Genomic DNA, 15,565 nt, shown 5'->3' on the forward strand with positions numbered 1-15,565 from the left:
GTGCCAATTTTTTTTTTTCTTTAAGATGAGGTCTCCCTATGTTTCCTAGGCTCACCTGGAACTGAGCTTACAAGTGATCCTCCCACTTTGGCCTCCTAAAGTGCGAGGATTACACGCATAAGCCACTGTGCGTGACCTGAAATTAACATTTTAAACATGAGAAAACAGACTTCTACTTCCAAGTAGGATGGAGTGCAGCAGATCAAGGCTCCCACTAAGAACTACAAAGGCCAGGCAAAAATATAAAAATCATCTCTTTAATGGCATCAGAGAGCTGCAGAAGCAACAAAGACTAAAGGGGTTAAGCCCCAAAAGAGGAGGGTTTTGCAGGATAAGCGGACCATCTGCAGCCCGCAGTTCCTGAGTGCTTGTTCGTCTGGGATTAATGACACATGGGAGATTCGAGGGGCATCTAATCTTGACAAGAATGAAGAGTTGAAAGCTGATCTCTTCTTCAAGACTGTGGCAGGACTGGAAGCTGTGTGAAGATGCTGGTCGAAGAGCTAATTTGAAACCTCCGGAAGGCAGAGCAGAATTGTTTACCTCGCTCAGGGCTGAGGAAGGGGAGGGCTCCAGTTTCCAACAGCAGCTCTCTGTTAATTTCCTGGAGGATTAGTTCCTAGAGACAAGCAACCCAGAGACAGGCTGACCCAAAGGGCAGCTCGTCCTCAGCTCAGCTCAGTCCCTGATTGGAGCGAGGGGGTCTCCTTACCGAAGAAATGGGGGACCCTCTCTGCCGGCTGGAACGCAGCGTCATCCAGAGCAGGATCTGCCCATGTTTTCTTAGCCGGGTAGTAGAAGTGGCTTCTGCCTACTGAACTGTGCTGCTGTAGGGCACACGCAAGCACGGAATATCTGTAAACAAATGGGCATGGCTGTGTTTCAATAAGCTGCACTCACAAAAGCAGGCGGCCGCCCCCCGCTGCAATTTGCTGACCCGGGATCTGGAGCCTCCAGGCTTCAGTGCATGACATCCAGCATTGGGAGACCACAGCGCCTAAAATCAACAGGAAAAAATAGCCCATGGAAATGGACGCACACTCAGCCAGAGTGTGGAAGTCGCAGCAGAGAACCCCCGAACTCTCTGTGAGCGCCGTGTTTTTGTTCAGATGGAGAAAGCAAGGGAGAAAGATTAAAAGATGGAGATTTTTCAACTGAGAACTGGAATCTACATAACACAACACATTTAAGAATCTCTGCAAACCCCAACTTTTCCTGCCACGGCAGGTCTCAGCACAAGGCAGCAGGCAGAGGTTTAATCCTGGGTGAGTCAGGCCGAGTTCCAATTATCATGCTGAGAATCACCCAGTAAGTGAAGCTGCTGTTGTCACCCAAGATTGGGGAGCTCAAAGTTGACAAGACATGGGGACTAGGCAGGGGGTCGGGGGAGGAGAGTGAAGGAAGAGGAAACAGAAAGGGTGAGACACCAAGGTTCCCAGCGGTATGCGCGGGGATATGGAGGGACCATGGTCCGAGGCTGGGACCTGGCAGGGGGTCTGCTTGGGGACTGTCAGGTAGGTGGTTAGAGCCATAGATCTGATGGTTAGCAAAGAGGTCTGGGCAATACACATTTGGGGCTGGGCACAGTGGCTCATGCCTGAAATCCCAGCACTTTGGGAGGCCAAGGCAGAAAGATCGCTTGAGCCCAGTAATTTAAGACCAGTCTGGGCAACACAGCAAGAACCTATCTCTAAAAAAACTTTTTAAAAAATTAGTTGGGCATGGTGGTGCACGCCTGCAGTCTCAGCTACTCAGAAAGCTTAGGCGAGAGGATTGCTTGAGCCCCGGAGGTTGAGGCTGCAGTGAGCCCAGATCATGCTTGGGTGACAGAACAAGCAAGACCCTGTCTCCAAAAAAAACAGAGAAATACACATATGGGAGCCATCTGAGTCCACATGGGAGAGTGTCAAGCTCCACCCTACCTATGCCAGGGCCACGGCTCCCGTTGAGAAATGGCCTTAGGAGGCCTGGGGCTTACTGAGAGGGGCGATCTCATCTAGGAGTTCCAAAGTTTAAAGACATCACCTGAAAGCAGTGTGTGCTCGCGGACACTCGGACACCTGTCCGCAGTGCAGTCATGGACAGGATAGCCTGGGCTCCACAGTGCTTGGTTAAAGGGGCCGAGGGAGGCCCCAGGAGATCAGCTCAGGGGGTTCCAGCTCGCCCCTGCTGCGGGAGGTGGTCTTCGTAGAGGTTTGGTGGAGATGCCCCTGGAGGTGTTTACTCTGCATATGGGGCTGGGCCTCACGTTGGGAGCAGCGGGCAGCACTGAGAGCTGCATTTGGGGGGCGGGCAGGAAGTTGTCATTGCCACACCCAGGGGCAGAGGCGGCTGCACCACAGCCAGCACAGGGCCGGCGGTTGGACTAAGGGCTGGTCCTTGGGCCAGGCTGGGTCCGGTGTTTCCCTTCAGCTCTCAGGTTCTCTCCAGCCTTTCCGGAAACCTACTCATCTCCCAGTTTCCTGCCAACAAACCCCATTACTACTGAAGTCTCAGACTCTGGACTGCCAGGCCTGTTGGGTGAAGCTGCCTCCGGCCAGGAAGAGACCTTGGAGGCGCTGGGAAGGCCCAGTTTCCCCGTGCCCGGCCGCGTGGCCTTGGGAAAGTCCCTCAGTGCTCCAGGCCTCCGTGTCCCTTTCCACACCATGAGGCCCCTGGCATTTGTCCTGTGACCTGTGGGGTGTCACTCGGGCAGGAGTGGGCCGGCTCCCTGGCTCCTGGCCACCATCCCTCAGCATGGTCTGCCTGGCAGCCATGGACAGTCTGGGCTTCCACCCAAAGCGTCTGCAGGGAGCAGGTGGGGACGTCCATCCCCTGTACTCTATCCAACCGCGTCTGTCATGTTTCTCCACGGAGAGCACTGGGCAGTCGAGGGGGTGCAGGGACTGTGGGGCCTCCCTACAGACATAGCCTGGGTGCCTGGCAGCTCGGCAACCTCATTTCACCCCCCCCCCAACCACCTGCAGATGCCGCCAACCTGTGTCTGTCCTCGCTGCTTCTGAAACTCCCCTTGGGCCAAAAGGTGCCCCTGAGTTGGGTCCAGGGAGGCCCCATGTAGCTGAAGGAGCTGAGATTTTGGCCAAAAACCTCCAAGGGGAAGCCAGGTGTAGGGTGTGGACTCCACGGCGTCCTCCAGGCTCACTTCCCCGATGGACACGGAATGGGGACACTGACATTCCGGGGAGAATTCCGGCTTCTTTGAAAAAGGCGGCGCACAGAAGACGCTCAACACCATCACCACCAGGAAATGCAGATCGAAACCACCAGGAGGCCGGGCGCGGTGGCTCACGCCTGTAATCCCAGCACTTTGGGAGGCCAAGGTGGGTGGATCACCTGAGGTCAGGAGTTCAAGACCAGCCTGGCCAACATGGTGAAACTCCTTCTCTACTAAAAATACAAAAATTAGTTGGCATGGTGTGGGCACCTATAATCCCAGCTGCTCTGGAAGCTGAGGCATGAGAACATGAGAATCACTTGAACCCAGGAGGCAGAGGTTGCCGTGAGCCGAGATCGCGGCACTGCACTCCAGCCTGGGACAGAGCGAGACTCTGTCTCAAAAACAAACAAACAAACAAACCCCCAGGAGATCTGCCTCACACCTTCAGGATGGCTAGAATTAAAAAAACAAAAACAAAACACAGAAAACCAGTGTGGTGAGGCTGCGAGGAACTGTACCCTCATGCCCGGCTGGCGGAGGTAAAATGCTGCAGCTACTGTGGAAACCAGTGTGGCAGTTCCCCAAAAAGCTAAACGTGGAATTTCCATAAGAACCAGCAACTCCACTTCCAGGTACAGACCCAAGTATCCATCCACTGCCAAACTGAGAAACCAAACGTCAAACACCCCTCTGATAGAGAGCTACCCTGTCATCGACAGGCAGGCAGTCCTGACACAGGCCACAGTGTGGGTGAACCCAAGGACGTCACGCTCAGTGCAAGAAGCCACGTACTGGATGGTTCCAGTCCCATGAAATGCCCAGAATGGGCCAGTGCCCAAGGACAGATGCAGGGGAGCGGCCACCAGGGCAGAGGAGGCGCCACTAGGGGCTGGCGAGGGGCCACCGGGGCAGAGGAGGGGCCACCAGGGGCTGGCAAGGGGCCACCGGGGTGGGGGAAGAGCCAGTGGTTGTCAGTGGCTGGGGTTTCCTTTTAGGGTGATGAAAATGTTTTGGGGGCCAGGCACAGTGGCTCATGTCTGTAATTCCAGAACTTTGGGAGGCTGAGGCGGGTGGATCACCTGTGGTCAGGAGTTCAAGACCAGCCTGGCCGACATGGCGAAACCCTGTGTCTACTAAAAATACAAAAATTAGCCAGACATAATGACGGGCACCTGTAATCCCAGCTACTTGGGATCAGCTACTGAGGCGGGAGAATCGCTTGAACCCGGGAGGCAGAGGTTGCAGGGAGTCGAGATCACGCCACTGGACTCCAGCCTGGGCAACAGAGTGAGACTCTGTCTCAAAAAATGTTTTGGAGCAAGGTGGAGTTGCCACCGCCCATCATGAATGTGCTGAACGCCACCACACTGGCCTGAAGAGAACACTTTAAAATGGGTAATTTTATGTTATGTGAATTTTACCTCAATTTAAGAAAAAGATGTCCTAGGGCCCTTTGAAACGCATATCATAAGGAGCGAATTTCCTGTGGAGCCTCACCTGGCAGGGCGGCCACACCTTCCCCACACGTTCCCTCGGCAGGTTGCAGGTGGAACACACCGCGGGTCTGCAGGCGCTTGGTGGTGGAGCTGTTTCACACGCGGGAGCTTCTCTTCCCCACGCCAGCCCAGGAGAAGCGTGTTACTCCTCCCTTCCAAAGACCAGGGGCAGGACAGGAGAAGCTTCTGTGACTTTGCCGGGATCAGAGACAGTCCAGGATTCCAGCCTAGTCCTATCAACCCTGTATCTTGGTGCTCCACCTGCCAACCACCCAGATGCAGGGGCCAGCACAAGACGGCCACTGTCCGAGTCTGTGACCTCTCCCTTGTCCCTGATGTCACACCCCCCTCCCACTCGCCGTGGCCTCTGTGCTGGTCTCCATGATGCTCAGCCGCCTTCGTCCCGGACACTGCACCCCTTCCGCCCGCCCAGCCCACAGGCTACCACTCCCAGGCCGTCCACCAGGTGGCAGTGAAGGTCACCGATGTCAAGTTCGTGGCTCACCCTCCCAGCCCTGAACCCGCCCTGGCTGGAGCAGAGTGGTCGGGGCCCAAGGAGCCCTCCAACCTCATCAGGCGAGGGGGCTGTGACGCCAGCGACCACTTCTCCTGCAGAGCAAAGCTTATAAAATCCAAATGCGGCCGGGCGCGGTGGCTCATGCCTGTAATCCCAGCACTTTGGGAGGCCGAGATGGGCAGATTGCCTGGGGTCAGGAGTTCAAGACCAGCCAGGCCAACATGGTGAAACGCCTCCTCTACTAAAAATACAAAAATTAGCCAGGTGTGGTGATGGGCGCCTGTAATCCCAGCTACTCGGGAGGCCGAGGCAGAGGAATCGCTTGAACCTGGGAGGCAAAGGTTGCAGTGAGCCAAGATCGTGCCACTGCATTCCAGCCTGGGCGACAGAGCAAGACTCTGTCTCAAAATAAATAAATAAATAAAAATATATAAAACCCAAATGCAGCCAACACAGTGGCTCATGCCTCTAATCCCAGCATGATGGGAGGCCAAAGCAGGCAGATCACTTAAGTTCAGGAGTTCAAGACCAGCCTGGGCAACATAGCGAGACCCCATCTCTACAAAAAACACAAAAACTAGCCAGGCATGGTGGTGTGCATCTGCAGTCCCAACTACTCAGGAGGCTGAGGTGGGAAGATCCCTTGAGCCCAAGAGTTCAAGGCTGCAGTGATCCAAGATCCCATCACTGCTCTTTAGCCTGAGCGATAGAGCGCGAGCCTGTCTCAACACAAACAACTCTGGCCGGGCGCGGTGGCTCACGCCTGTAATCCCAGCACTTTGGGAGGCTGAGGCAGGCGAATCACAAGGTCAGGAGCTCGAGACCATCCTGGCTAACACGGTGAAACCCTGTCTCTACTAAAAATACAAAAAAATTAGCCGGGCGTGGTGGCAGGTGCCTGTAGTCCCAGCTACTCAGGAGGCTGAGGCAGGAGAATCATTGGAACCCGGGAGATGGAGGGTGCAGTGAGCCGAGATTGTGCCACTGCACTCCAGCCTGGGCGACAGAGCGAGACTCTGTCTCAAAAAAAAGAAAAAGACCAAAAACAAAAACAAACTCCAAATGCATCTGAGTCCCAAGTCCAATCTCCCAGGCTTGACGCACAAGGGCAGGGCCCCTTCCAGCGAACCTAAGTCAGCCTCTCCTCCAGCACCTCCAGCCTTTTGGAGACCCTGCCCTGCCCAAAACCACTTGGAAATCACCAACTCAATCACTTCCCTTGGAATGCATCAGGGCACTCCAATGACGCCGTGTCCTAGCTGCAGTGCCTCAGCTTTTGCAATCCTGTGCAGAATCAAGGTTTTCCCTGGAGCCAAAGAATGAAGAATCACAGCTGAATCCAACACCATTGGCTCCAGGGCCTCTGAAAGCTGAGTCCTGAGGCCGCACAAAGGACTCTGTTGGCTTCTGCAGCCGCAGAGAAAATCTCAAAATCTGGGTGAGAATTAGCAGCAGACTCCAGGGATCAGCAGCCAACTTTTCACACCAGCCTTGTCTCTAGGCTTTGGAGCTGTGCCTGCAAAGGTCACATGGAACCAGTTGGACTGGGGGTAAAATGCCACCTGAATCTGTTTAGAATAATTGTTTTCCCCAAGTGGATGGAATATTCTTTTCATCTAGGCAGCTAGGAAACAGCTAAAGTTTTCCATGAACCTCTGCAGAGATTTCTGTGTCTTCCAACTTTGTGAGAAGAAAAAGAACTTTCTGGGGGAAATGATATTCTCAAGCTTAACACTCAGATCATTTTTTCTCGAAATCATGTTACTTTCTGGCCAAGTGTGCCGGCGAAGCCACTGAGACACGCTCCTCACATCTTTGGAACATAAAGGCCCTGGCAGTAGCTTGCGGCGCGCTTTGGAAAATTGCTTGGCTCTCACTAGAAACGCAGCCACCCCTTCTCCAGGCCCTGGTAGCTCTGGTATTAAGTTGGCTGGAGACCGGCTTGGCCAGGGCCGCCATCTCCAGCCAGCCCTGGGGCAACTGCCCCCGGCTGTGTCCTGCCCTGCCCGTCTCCTAGCCCCTAGCCAGAGGCAGCTGCGTGGCTCTGTGGCTGGGCTAGGCTGGGGCACTGCGGCTCTGCGCATGATAAGCCCGGGAGATCCTTCCTTCCTTAGCACTACTGGCTCCAGGAGCACCTATTTAGGTAAACTCCATTCCTGCAGGTGTCCACCCCCCTACACATCCAGCCTGGCCCCTCGGCCAGTTTTGCCTTCACCCTGTCCGGTTCATCAAGACATTCCGCTTTCATCAAAGCTCTTCTAGCACATTCTGAGGAGAGTCATAGAGGGACATGGGAGTAGTCACGTCTCATCAAAGAGAAAGGGACCTCACATTCCCGGAGCACCTACCACGCACACAGGCTGACTGTGGACTCCCACTGCCAGTGGGCAAAGGACCCCAACTGCTATGTGGTCTGACGCTGTGCAAGCGAACATCTGTGCAAGTGGCCACGCCTCCCCATTGGAGCAGCCCTGTCAGGTCAGAGCGGCCAGAAAGCTGCGCTGCACTTCCCCTATTAGGGTCTAAGGTGGAAGACCCCTTCCAGATGTCCTTGGTGTCTAGATGGACGAGAATAGCGTGTGGCTCTCAGGTGAGGAGAAGGAAGCAGAGTGCCAGGAAGAGCTGGGAAGGGGGAGGCACCAGGGCACCTGACGCTGTCCCTGTTCCACCTCCGGGGGGACACGTCTGGACCACTCAGGAGAGGCCACACTGCATCACCACCCCAGACAGGAGACGGCAGGCAGCCCCAGACTCCCCTGCCTAAGTTCAACTCCAAGCACCGGGGCAGGCGTGCTTCCTGCATATCACTGGGAAGGCCATGCTGTTGCTCGTTGATCTGGATTCATGACGTCCACCCGGCTCGTCTGTATTCCGTCTGGGTGGACGTGACACTGGGCTGCTCCACTGGGAAAACACTGACCAATCATCAGAATGTTTACGGACACAGTGTTAGGCAGTGAGCAGGAGAAACTCTGTCCTCAAAGTCCCCCACCCTCTAGGCACCTAAGTGGGGTTTTATAGGATCTGCTGCAAGAAGATACAAAGTGAGATTTTAGGGCCCAAGACAACATTTCAAAATCTGGCTTTAAATAAACATGGAATAAAAGAGAGAGAGAGCGCGAGCGAGAGTGAGAGCCCGGAGCCTCCAGCAGCTGAAATTAGAAGCAGCCAGCCCCGGGCAGGGAAGCCATCTGCGCCGCACCGAGCAGCATGGAAACGTCTGGGCCCTCCCTGACGGCATGCGAAGCGGCACCCGCAGGTACAGCTCTCCTGTCTCCTGTCTGCAGGGACCTGCGGGAACACACTGAGGTCTTGTTTTCCAGGTGTCCTCCAATTTCAGATTCTGAAGAACAGATTCCCTCTGCTCCCTCCAGAAATACCTTTCAGATTACTTTCAAGGCAATTTAAGTCATTTAAGAGGCAGAGTGATAAGAAAACAAAGACAACATTTCAGGCGGTAAATGAAGACTAATTATACTGAGCGTGAAGCAAAGTTCGTCTTTCTTCGTCTTTGCTCAGGGCGGTTGAGCCTGAGAACGGCCCCCAGTGCCCAGAGGGCCCAGGTGAGGGGCTCGTGCACCTGCCCCTCACCTGGCTGCTCAGTGTCTTTTTCCTGCTCACCCAGTCACTGGCCATTCCCCCATGCTGGGTTCAGAAGATGGCGAATGGGCCCAGGACTGGGGCGGGCTCCCACCCCTGCCCGGGGTGGTGCTGCGTCGTGGGTGCCCGTGTCCCTCCTCCCCCTCCAACCTGCCCAGCTCCGGACGCATGGCTGAAGCAGCCAGCTCGGCCAGTTCATCCCTGCGCCACATACGTCCTTCCTCCAGCCCCAGACCCCAGCCTCACCTGGGCCGGTGCAGGAGAGCCCAGCTATGCTGGGTGAGCTTCAGGCTGTCACCTGCCCGAGTTATTTAAATCCACATTGTCAGCTAATGTATTCTAATAAGCAAGTGGGTGACCAGGCTGGCAGGCTCCGGATGACGCTGACATATAACAAGGCGGGAGGAGTACGGAGCGAAACTCTGAGACTCACTTGCGCCCCGGTGCTCACCCCCGCGCTGCCTCCCACAGGCACCTGGAGTCACGCCACGCGATGTGCGCTGGATTATATAAGGGGGCTTGTTGCTGGGGAACCTCTCCCCGCCCACCCCCACCAGGGCAGGCTCTGGAGGGAGGCCGCATCTCCTCTGTCCCCGCCACCCTCAGGAGGAAGCCCCTCCGGCCCTTCTGGCCCGGTCTGTAGGGAAGCTCTGTGGAACTCTCTAGGCTGCCACGCTTTGAAGGCTGAGGCTGGACCACGGCAACACAGGGTCAGGAAGGGCCCTAGAGGCCATGCCCACACTCCTCTGTTGGTGTGGAGCTAAGAGCAGGCAGGGTCTCCCTGCCTTGCAGACAGTGGTCTCAGCCCATCCTCCAGAACTTCCTCCCCGTCACGGGCCACGTACTCTCTGCAAGAGGAGAGAGGGGACATCAGATGCCTCGACAGGCAGCAGTGCACCTCCCTGGCTAAGGCCAGAGGTCTGGCCAACACTGTGGCTGCAGGACAGCCGTGAGCCACGCTGGGTTGTGGGCACCAAACCCAAGGCACCATCTGCCAAGGAGGCCAGGCGAGAGCCACGTCTGGGGTGGCAGAAGGGCTGAGCCGCCTGCTGGACCCTCGTGCCTCATGGCCTCAGCTCCACTGTGGGCAGTCCAGCTGCAGCCACAGACGGGGGGCGGGGGTTCGGGCCCACGTGCCTGTCCTCAGGATAAGGGGCCAGTCCACACGGTGCTGGCCCCTGGGGCTCTCCGTGACCAGCAGCACCGGACAACAGGGGCAACTGCTCCATCCACTGACCCCACAGTGGAGAGTGGGGACCTGGGGGCCAGGACAAGATTCCAGGGTGAGGCACAGGTGACATCTTCGGACCCCTGCAGGCCAAACTGGAGGCTTGTGCAAGATCACTGCCCACTCCCACGACAACCTTAACTCTAGCATGTTTTACATTCATGCAATGGTTACAAAGATACCCCCACCCCCCAGCCCAGTTTTCTCCTTGGTGACATCTTGCATCAGTCCATGCGTTGATGACGATCAATGACTCGATGCTGCTACGTTATTATTAACTAAAACCCATACTTTACTCATATTTCCTCAGTTTCCCTCCAGCGTTTTCTTTTTCTCCCAGGACCCCATCTAGGATCCCACATGACATTTAGGGATCAGCTATCTTCAGGTTCCTCTAGGCTGTGACAGTTTCTCAGACTTTGCTTGGTTGTATTTTGTTTTGTTTTGTTTTGAGACGGAGTCTCACTCTGTCACCCAGGCTGGAGTGCTGTGGCGCCATCTCGGCTCACTGCAACCCCTGCCTCCTAGGTTCAAGCGATTCCCCTGCCTCAGCCTCCCAAGTAGCTGGGACTACAGGCGCCCGCCACCATGCCCAGCTAATTTTGGTATTTTCAGAAGTGGTATTTCACCATGTTGGCTAGGCTGATCTCAAACTCCTGACCTCGTGATCTGCCCGCCTTGGCCTCCCAGAGTGCTGGGATTACAGGCGTGAGCCACTGCGCCCGGCCCACTTTCCTCAGTTTTGATGACTTGGGCAGTTTTGAGAAGAGCTGGTTTTTTGTAGCGTGTCCCCGTTGGAATTTGCCTGATGTTTTTCTTTTTTTGAGACAGGGTCTTGCTTTGTCGCCAAGGCTGGAGTGCAGTGGTGTGATTATGGCTTACTGCAGCCTTGACCTCCTGGGCTCAAGTGATCCTCCCACCTCAGCCTCCAGAGTAGCTAGGACCACAGGCATGTGCCATCACGCCCAGCTAATTAAAAAAAATTTTTTTGTAGAGATGGGGTCTTACTACTTTGCCCAGACTGGTCTTGAACAATCCCCCCCACTCGGTCTCCCAAAGTGCTGCGATCACAGGTGTGAGCCACCGTGCCCGGTCTACTGGTGTTTTTCTGATGCTAAGACAAGGGTTATGGGTCTGGGAGGAAGAGCCCAGTGGGGAGGCACCCCCGTCGCATCTGCCCGCGTGACCTCAGTGGTGGTGCCAGCCTTGACCTCTGGGCTGAGACAGTGGGTCGGGCTCTGCACTGTGGAGATGCCTTGCCTACTTCCCACACTGTGGTCTCTGGAAGGAAGTCACCATGTGCAACCCACACAGAAGGGGCACGAGCTGGGGCCCCTCCCTGCACCCCTTACTTTATTTAGAGATGAAATTTTGCTCTTGTCACCCAGGCTGGAGTGCAGTGGCACAATCTCGGCTCACTGCAACCTCCACTTCCCGGGTTCAAGTGATCCTCCTACCTCAGCCTCCCAAGTAGCTGGGATTACAGCTGCCCACCACCACGCCTTTTTGTATTTTTAGCAGAGATGCGGTTTCACCATGTTGACCAGGCTGGTTTCGAACTCCTGACCCCAGTTGATCCACCTGCCTCAGCCTCCCAAAGTGCTGGGATTACAGGCGTGAGCCACTGCTCCTGGCCGGGCCCCTTCCTTTTAAATGTCAGCCTCTGGAGTGACCATCTGTGTCGAGTTGGGAGCTCTTCAGAATGTCCCACCCAGTTGTTGATGACTCTCTGCACTATTTATGTTGCTTTATGCCTGAACTCCTCCCAACAACGCTCTGCCCTCCACTAAGCAGGGGCTCAGAGAGGCTGTGACACCTGTCCCCAGCAACCAGTCATCTAGCACAGTGGCGCCCAGGCCCGCCTATGCCAGATGATGTCCCCTCGGCACTGCCCACCCCCTACTGCCATTGGTGAAGAACCCGGGAGCCCGTCCAGCCCATCCAGGAAGCAAAGAAATGGTGCTCCGGACACCATGCGGACAGCTTCACCCGCCGACCCTAGCCAGGCCCAGCCACTCCCACAGCACCTGGCACGGAGTGGGAAGCAAGCAAGGGCAGGCGGGGAGAGGACAGCCTCCTGGCTCTGCCCCAGACGCCTGTCCAACAGCACTCCAGTGCCTTCCGGTCTCTCCCGCTCTGGAACTTTCCGGTTACTGATTACAAGTGCTTTAATCCAGGAATGAAATGAAGGAAGAGGAGTTCTGATTGGGTGGACCCTTCTCTTGGAGAGAAGGCAAAGCTGCCAGGCAGAGGGTGGGAGGGAGAGGAAGAGGAGAGAGGAAGCTCCCTTGACAGGCATAAAATGTCCCCATGATTGGGGACAAGTGGCTACTCTCAGGCCACATTCAGCCGAGGCCGGCTGAGGCTGGTCAGGAAGAGGGAGACGGAGGTGAAAGCGGGTTCAAGTTTTGCTAGGTGGTCACCTCGGAAAGGGCTCCTTCTGCTTAGCAAAACTCCTCAATCCTTCGCCTGGCTTGCCAGGAGAACAGCTTGCTTGAAAAGCAAAGGCTGTCATCCTGTAATTAAATCTGAGACCCCCCCCCATGTGACGTTGAGATGAAGCCACTTACATAACTCAACTAAAAATAAGCTGATGAAGGCTGCACACTTACACTCTCTGCCTCCAGCCCTCCTCTCCCCAGCGGTCCATCGTGCTGGCTGACCCACGGTCCGCGTCGCCCGCTGTGGCATCAGGTTCTTGTCTGAAGTCACTCCTGCCTCCGGCCCCACTCGGCACCCTGTGTGCATGAGGGCCCATTGCTGGTGCCCTGGCTGCAGACCCCTGGCTCAGAGCTGGGGTGCCGAGGATCCCCCAGCCCGCCCAGGCGAGGGCTGACGCTCACGAGAGGAGACCTGCTGGGTACTGGCTCCGTCTGCCTCCTTCTCAGTGACTCTGGATGAGCTGCTCATTTACAGAAACCTGCTCCCACCCTCACCCCACAGTCTGGATTTGCGACACCTACCCCCATCCCACCCCCAGTGCAGGAAGAAAGTGACCCTGGTCTGGGTGGGGACAGAGCATCTGGGAGGGGGTGGTGGCTGGCAGTCTCGGCGGCTGGCGACACCTCTTCCGCTCTTCCTTCCTGGGAGGAGGCGGGCAGGGCGAAGCCTCTCCGCTCAGTCCATGGTTTCCTTCGGGACGTCTCGTAGAGGCGTGGGTGAGATCCCAGGTCTGGGCCACAGTTTCTAGCCACGCTCCCCAACCTTCAGGCAAGCAGTCAGGTTCCACAGCTACCCCACCACACTCTCAGAGTCGAGGGGAACAGGAAGAGGGGGTGGTCTGTGAACACCTCCAAAATCAAATGCGTCGGGACAAGAGTGCCCTCCTACCTCCACCTGGAGCTGGCGTCAGGGCGATCTCTGGATGCCCAGCCCATAAGCCTGGCCTGTCTCTTCCTGGAACCCTTGGTACTCAACCCCCCAGCCCCCTACACCCTTTAGAAAGGCTTCCGCATCAGTGCAAAAGGCCTCACAGGACGCTGGTGAAGGCAAGCACGGAGTGCCCGGGGAACATCCTCGGTGGAGACCTTCCTGGAGCCCACTGGTGCAGGGCAGATGCCAGGCGGGCACCGAGTTCCTTGCCCTTATTCTCCATTCCTACGTATGAGGACCTCACCACGTCCTGCTCTGCGCCTGTCATCAGCTGCGGTACGTCTTCTCAGGCGCTGAGCTGGCCACCTCCATGTATGGCAGGTGTTCTGATAACCCTCTTCTCAGGGAAGGCCTCCGGCCCGCATTCAGCAGCTTGCCCAGCTGCCAGGTGGAGGGAGCAGGCCCAGGCACTGAGACTGCTGAGCCACTGGCCACCTGGAAAGCAGGCTGGGCTCTGAGTCGGTCACCGAATGTGAACGTGACTATCCCCTTGGACAGGAGTAGCGTGATGATGAGCAGGCCTGCCCAGGAAGTAACGCTGGGAGCTTCTAGAAGTTGGAGCGGGACCCAGGACCGTGGGAGCTTTTCCAGAGGGGTCTACCTCTGCTGTGTTGCAGCTGATAGGAGCAGCAGGGCCTGGAGAAGAACTGTCCCCAGGCTAACTCCCCTCTTGGAGTGAGGAGACCTCCCGTGTTTGCCTGCCAGCCTCCATCTGTCATCTTGGTTCCAGACATTCAACTTTCCTCCAGGCGAGCAGGGCTGCTCTACCCCCACCTGCTCCGTGTTGGCCCCAGACCCAGTTCAGGCCAGTGGACGTCAGTCCTAGGGCTGCGTGTGAGGTCGGTGGGTGCAGAGAGCACAGCAGGAAGCTGGCCTAGACAGAAGGGGGTCAGGGTCAGTGGAGATGCTCCTACCTTCAGGTAAATTTGTTAGGGCCAGTTTGAGCGAGCTTTCTGTCATTTGCCACCAAGAGAATCCTAGAAAATAAATATACAGGGATCTTCCCCCAAACACTGGAGACAATAAAGAAAAAGGAAGCAGCCAGGGCCAGAGCTGGAAGGAAATTCAGCTGGAGGAGAGGAGGCGCGGGGCTGTGGTGGGAGGGAGGCAACGCTTCCTGAATCTTACTTCCCTGGTCTTTCCATCCGCATGAGCCCGTGCACTAGCCCCTGCCGATGTCTGGGGGTCTGCGGGCCAGCCAGCATAGCTGGGTTTCCCCCAGGGGCCTGACTCGTTGAAGGAATGAATGAGTGACTGATTTTCCAGGAATGGGAGGCTGGGAGAGTGTGAGGTTTCATTAAAGGGAAGCGCTCAGATCTGGTGTTTTACATGTAAAGCAAATAATTCCTCTACGTTAGCCTAATTTATGTAAATATTTCTCCAAACGAATTGTACTGGGAGACCTCTGTGCTAACTCGGCCAGCTTCCCCCGCAGAATCTCCCCTTGGGACGAACCTTAAGCACGACCCTTCCTAAAAACTGGAGGCAGCTCCGACTCCCCTATTCCTCCTACGAGGTTCCACCACCCCCCAGGGTTTTCCACCTCCAGGGAGTCCTCCGGGGCCCTCGTTTCCTACTGCCCTCGACCCTGCCTTCCCCAAAGACCCCTTCCCCCAAGTAAACTGCCTCCAACGAGAATCTTCTGCCAGCACGAGGGTCCTCCCCTTCCCTAAGGGTCGCCCTGTCCCGAGGACTTCCAATAGGAGACTCCCTTATCCCCTCTCCAGATCCTCCTTCCCACGGCCCTCCCCTAAGATCCTCTTCCCCAACCCTCCTCCCCTAGGGTCCTCCCCTCTCCAGAATCCCAGGCCCAAGTCCAAGCGCTGTCTGCCTGTCTAGGGTCCCCCCCAGAGTTCACCTTCTGCAGGATCCTCCCTCCAACTCCTCCCCTCATGATGCTCCCCCGAAATCCTGCTTCTCCAAGTCGTCCCCCACTCCAGGGCCGAGCTCTCTCCAGGGTCCTCCTGCAGCACCCCTTCCCCCAGGGTTCTCCTCTCTGCCCCGAAAGGCCGGCCGGGGGGTCGCCGCCCGCCCGGCAGGCTTACCGGCGAAGCGGTGGGGTCGGGGCCTCTCCCACCTGTAAACCCGGCCCGCGGCGTCCTGCGTCCGAGCCGCTCGGGTCCCCTCCCCGCAGGGCCAGGCCGTGACCCGGCGGGCCAGCCGCCCGCCCCGAAGTGCCACTTCGCGAAGTGCCG

At 56.6% G+C, this 15,565-nt stretch overlaps 1 long non-coding RNA gene across 3 annotated transcripts; it reads right to left on the bottom strand.

The window, feature by feature from the left end:
* Positions 1 to 241: 241 nt before the first annotated feature.
* Positions 242 to 15,403, bottom strand: LOC103879040. 3 transcript variants are annotated; one of them, XR_001896566.3, is made up of 3 exons: positions 12,611 to 15,403; positions 4,655 to 4,805; positions 242 to 855 (listed from the first exon to the last, which is right to left on the bottom strand). It is a non-coding gene; the product is annotated as an uncharacterized LOC103879040 (long non-coding RNA). The 3 variants fall into 3 exon arrangements; XR_002517833.2 differs by lacking the exon at positions 12,611 to 15,403 and having other exon boundaries at positions 242 to 619; positions 713 to 855; positions 4,655 to 5,354; XR_002517832.2 differs by lacking the exon at positions 12,611 to 15,403 and having other exon boundaries at positions 4,655 to 5,371.
* Between the last annotated feature and the right edge of the window lie 162 nt (positions 15,404 to 15,565).

The sequence above is a fragment of the Papio anubis genome, chromosome 17 (genome assembly GCF_008728515.1).
Source record: "Papio anubis isolate 15944 chromosome 17, Panubis1.0, whole genome shotgun sequence".
Classification (NCBI taxonomy): domain Eukaryota; kingdom Metazoa; phylum Chordata; class Mammalia; order Primates; family Cercopithecidae; genus Papio; species Papio anubis.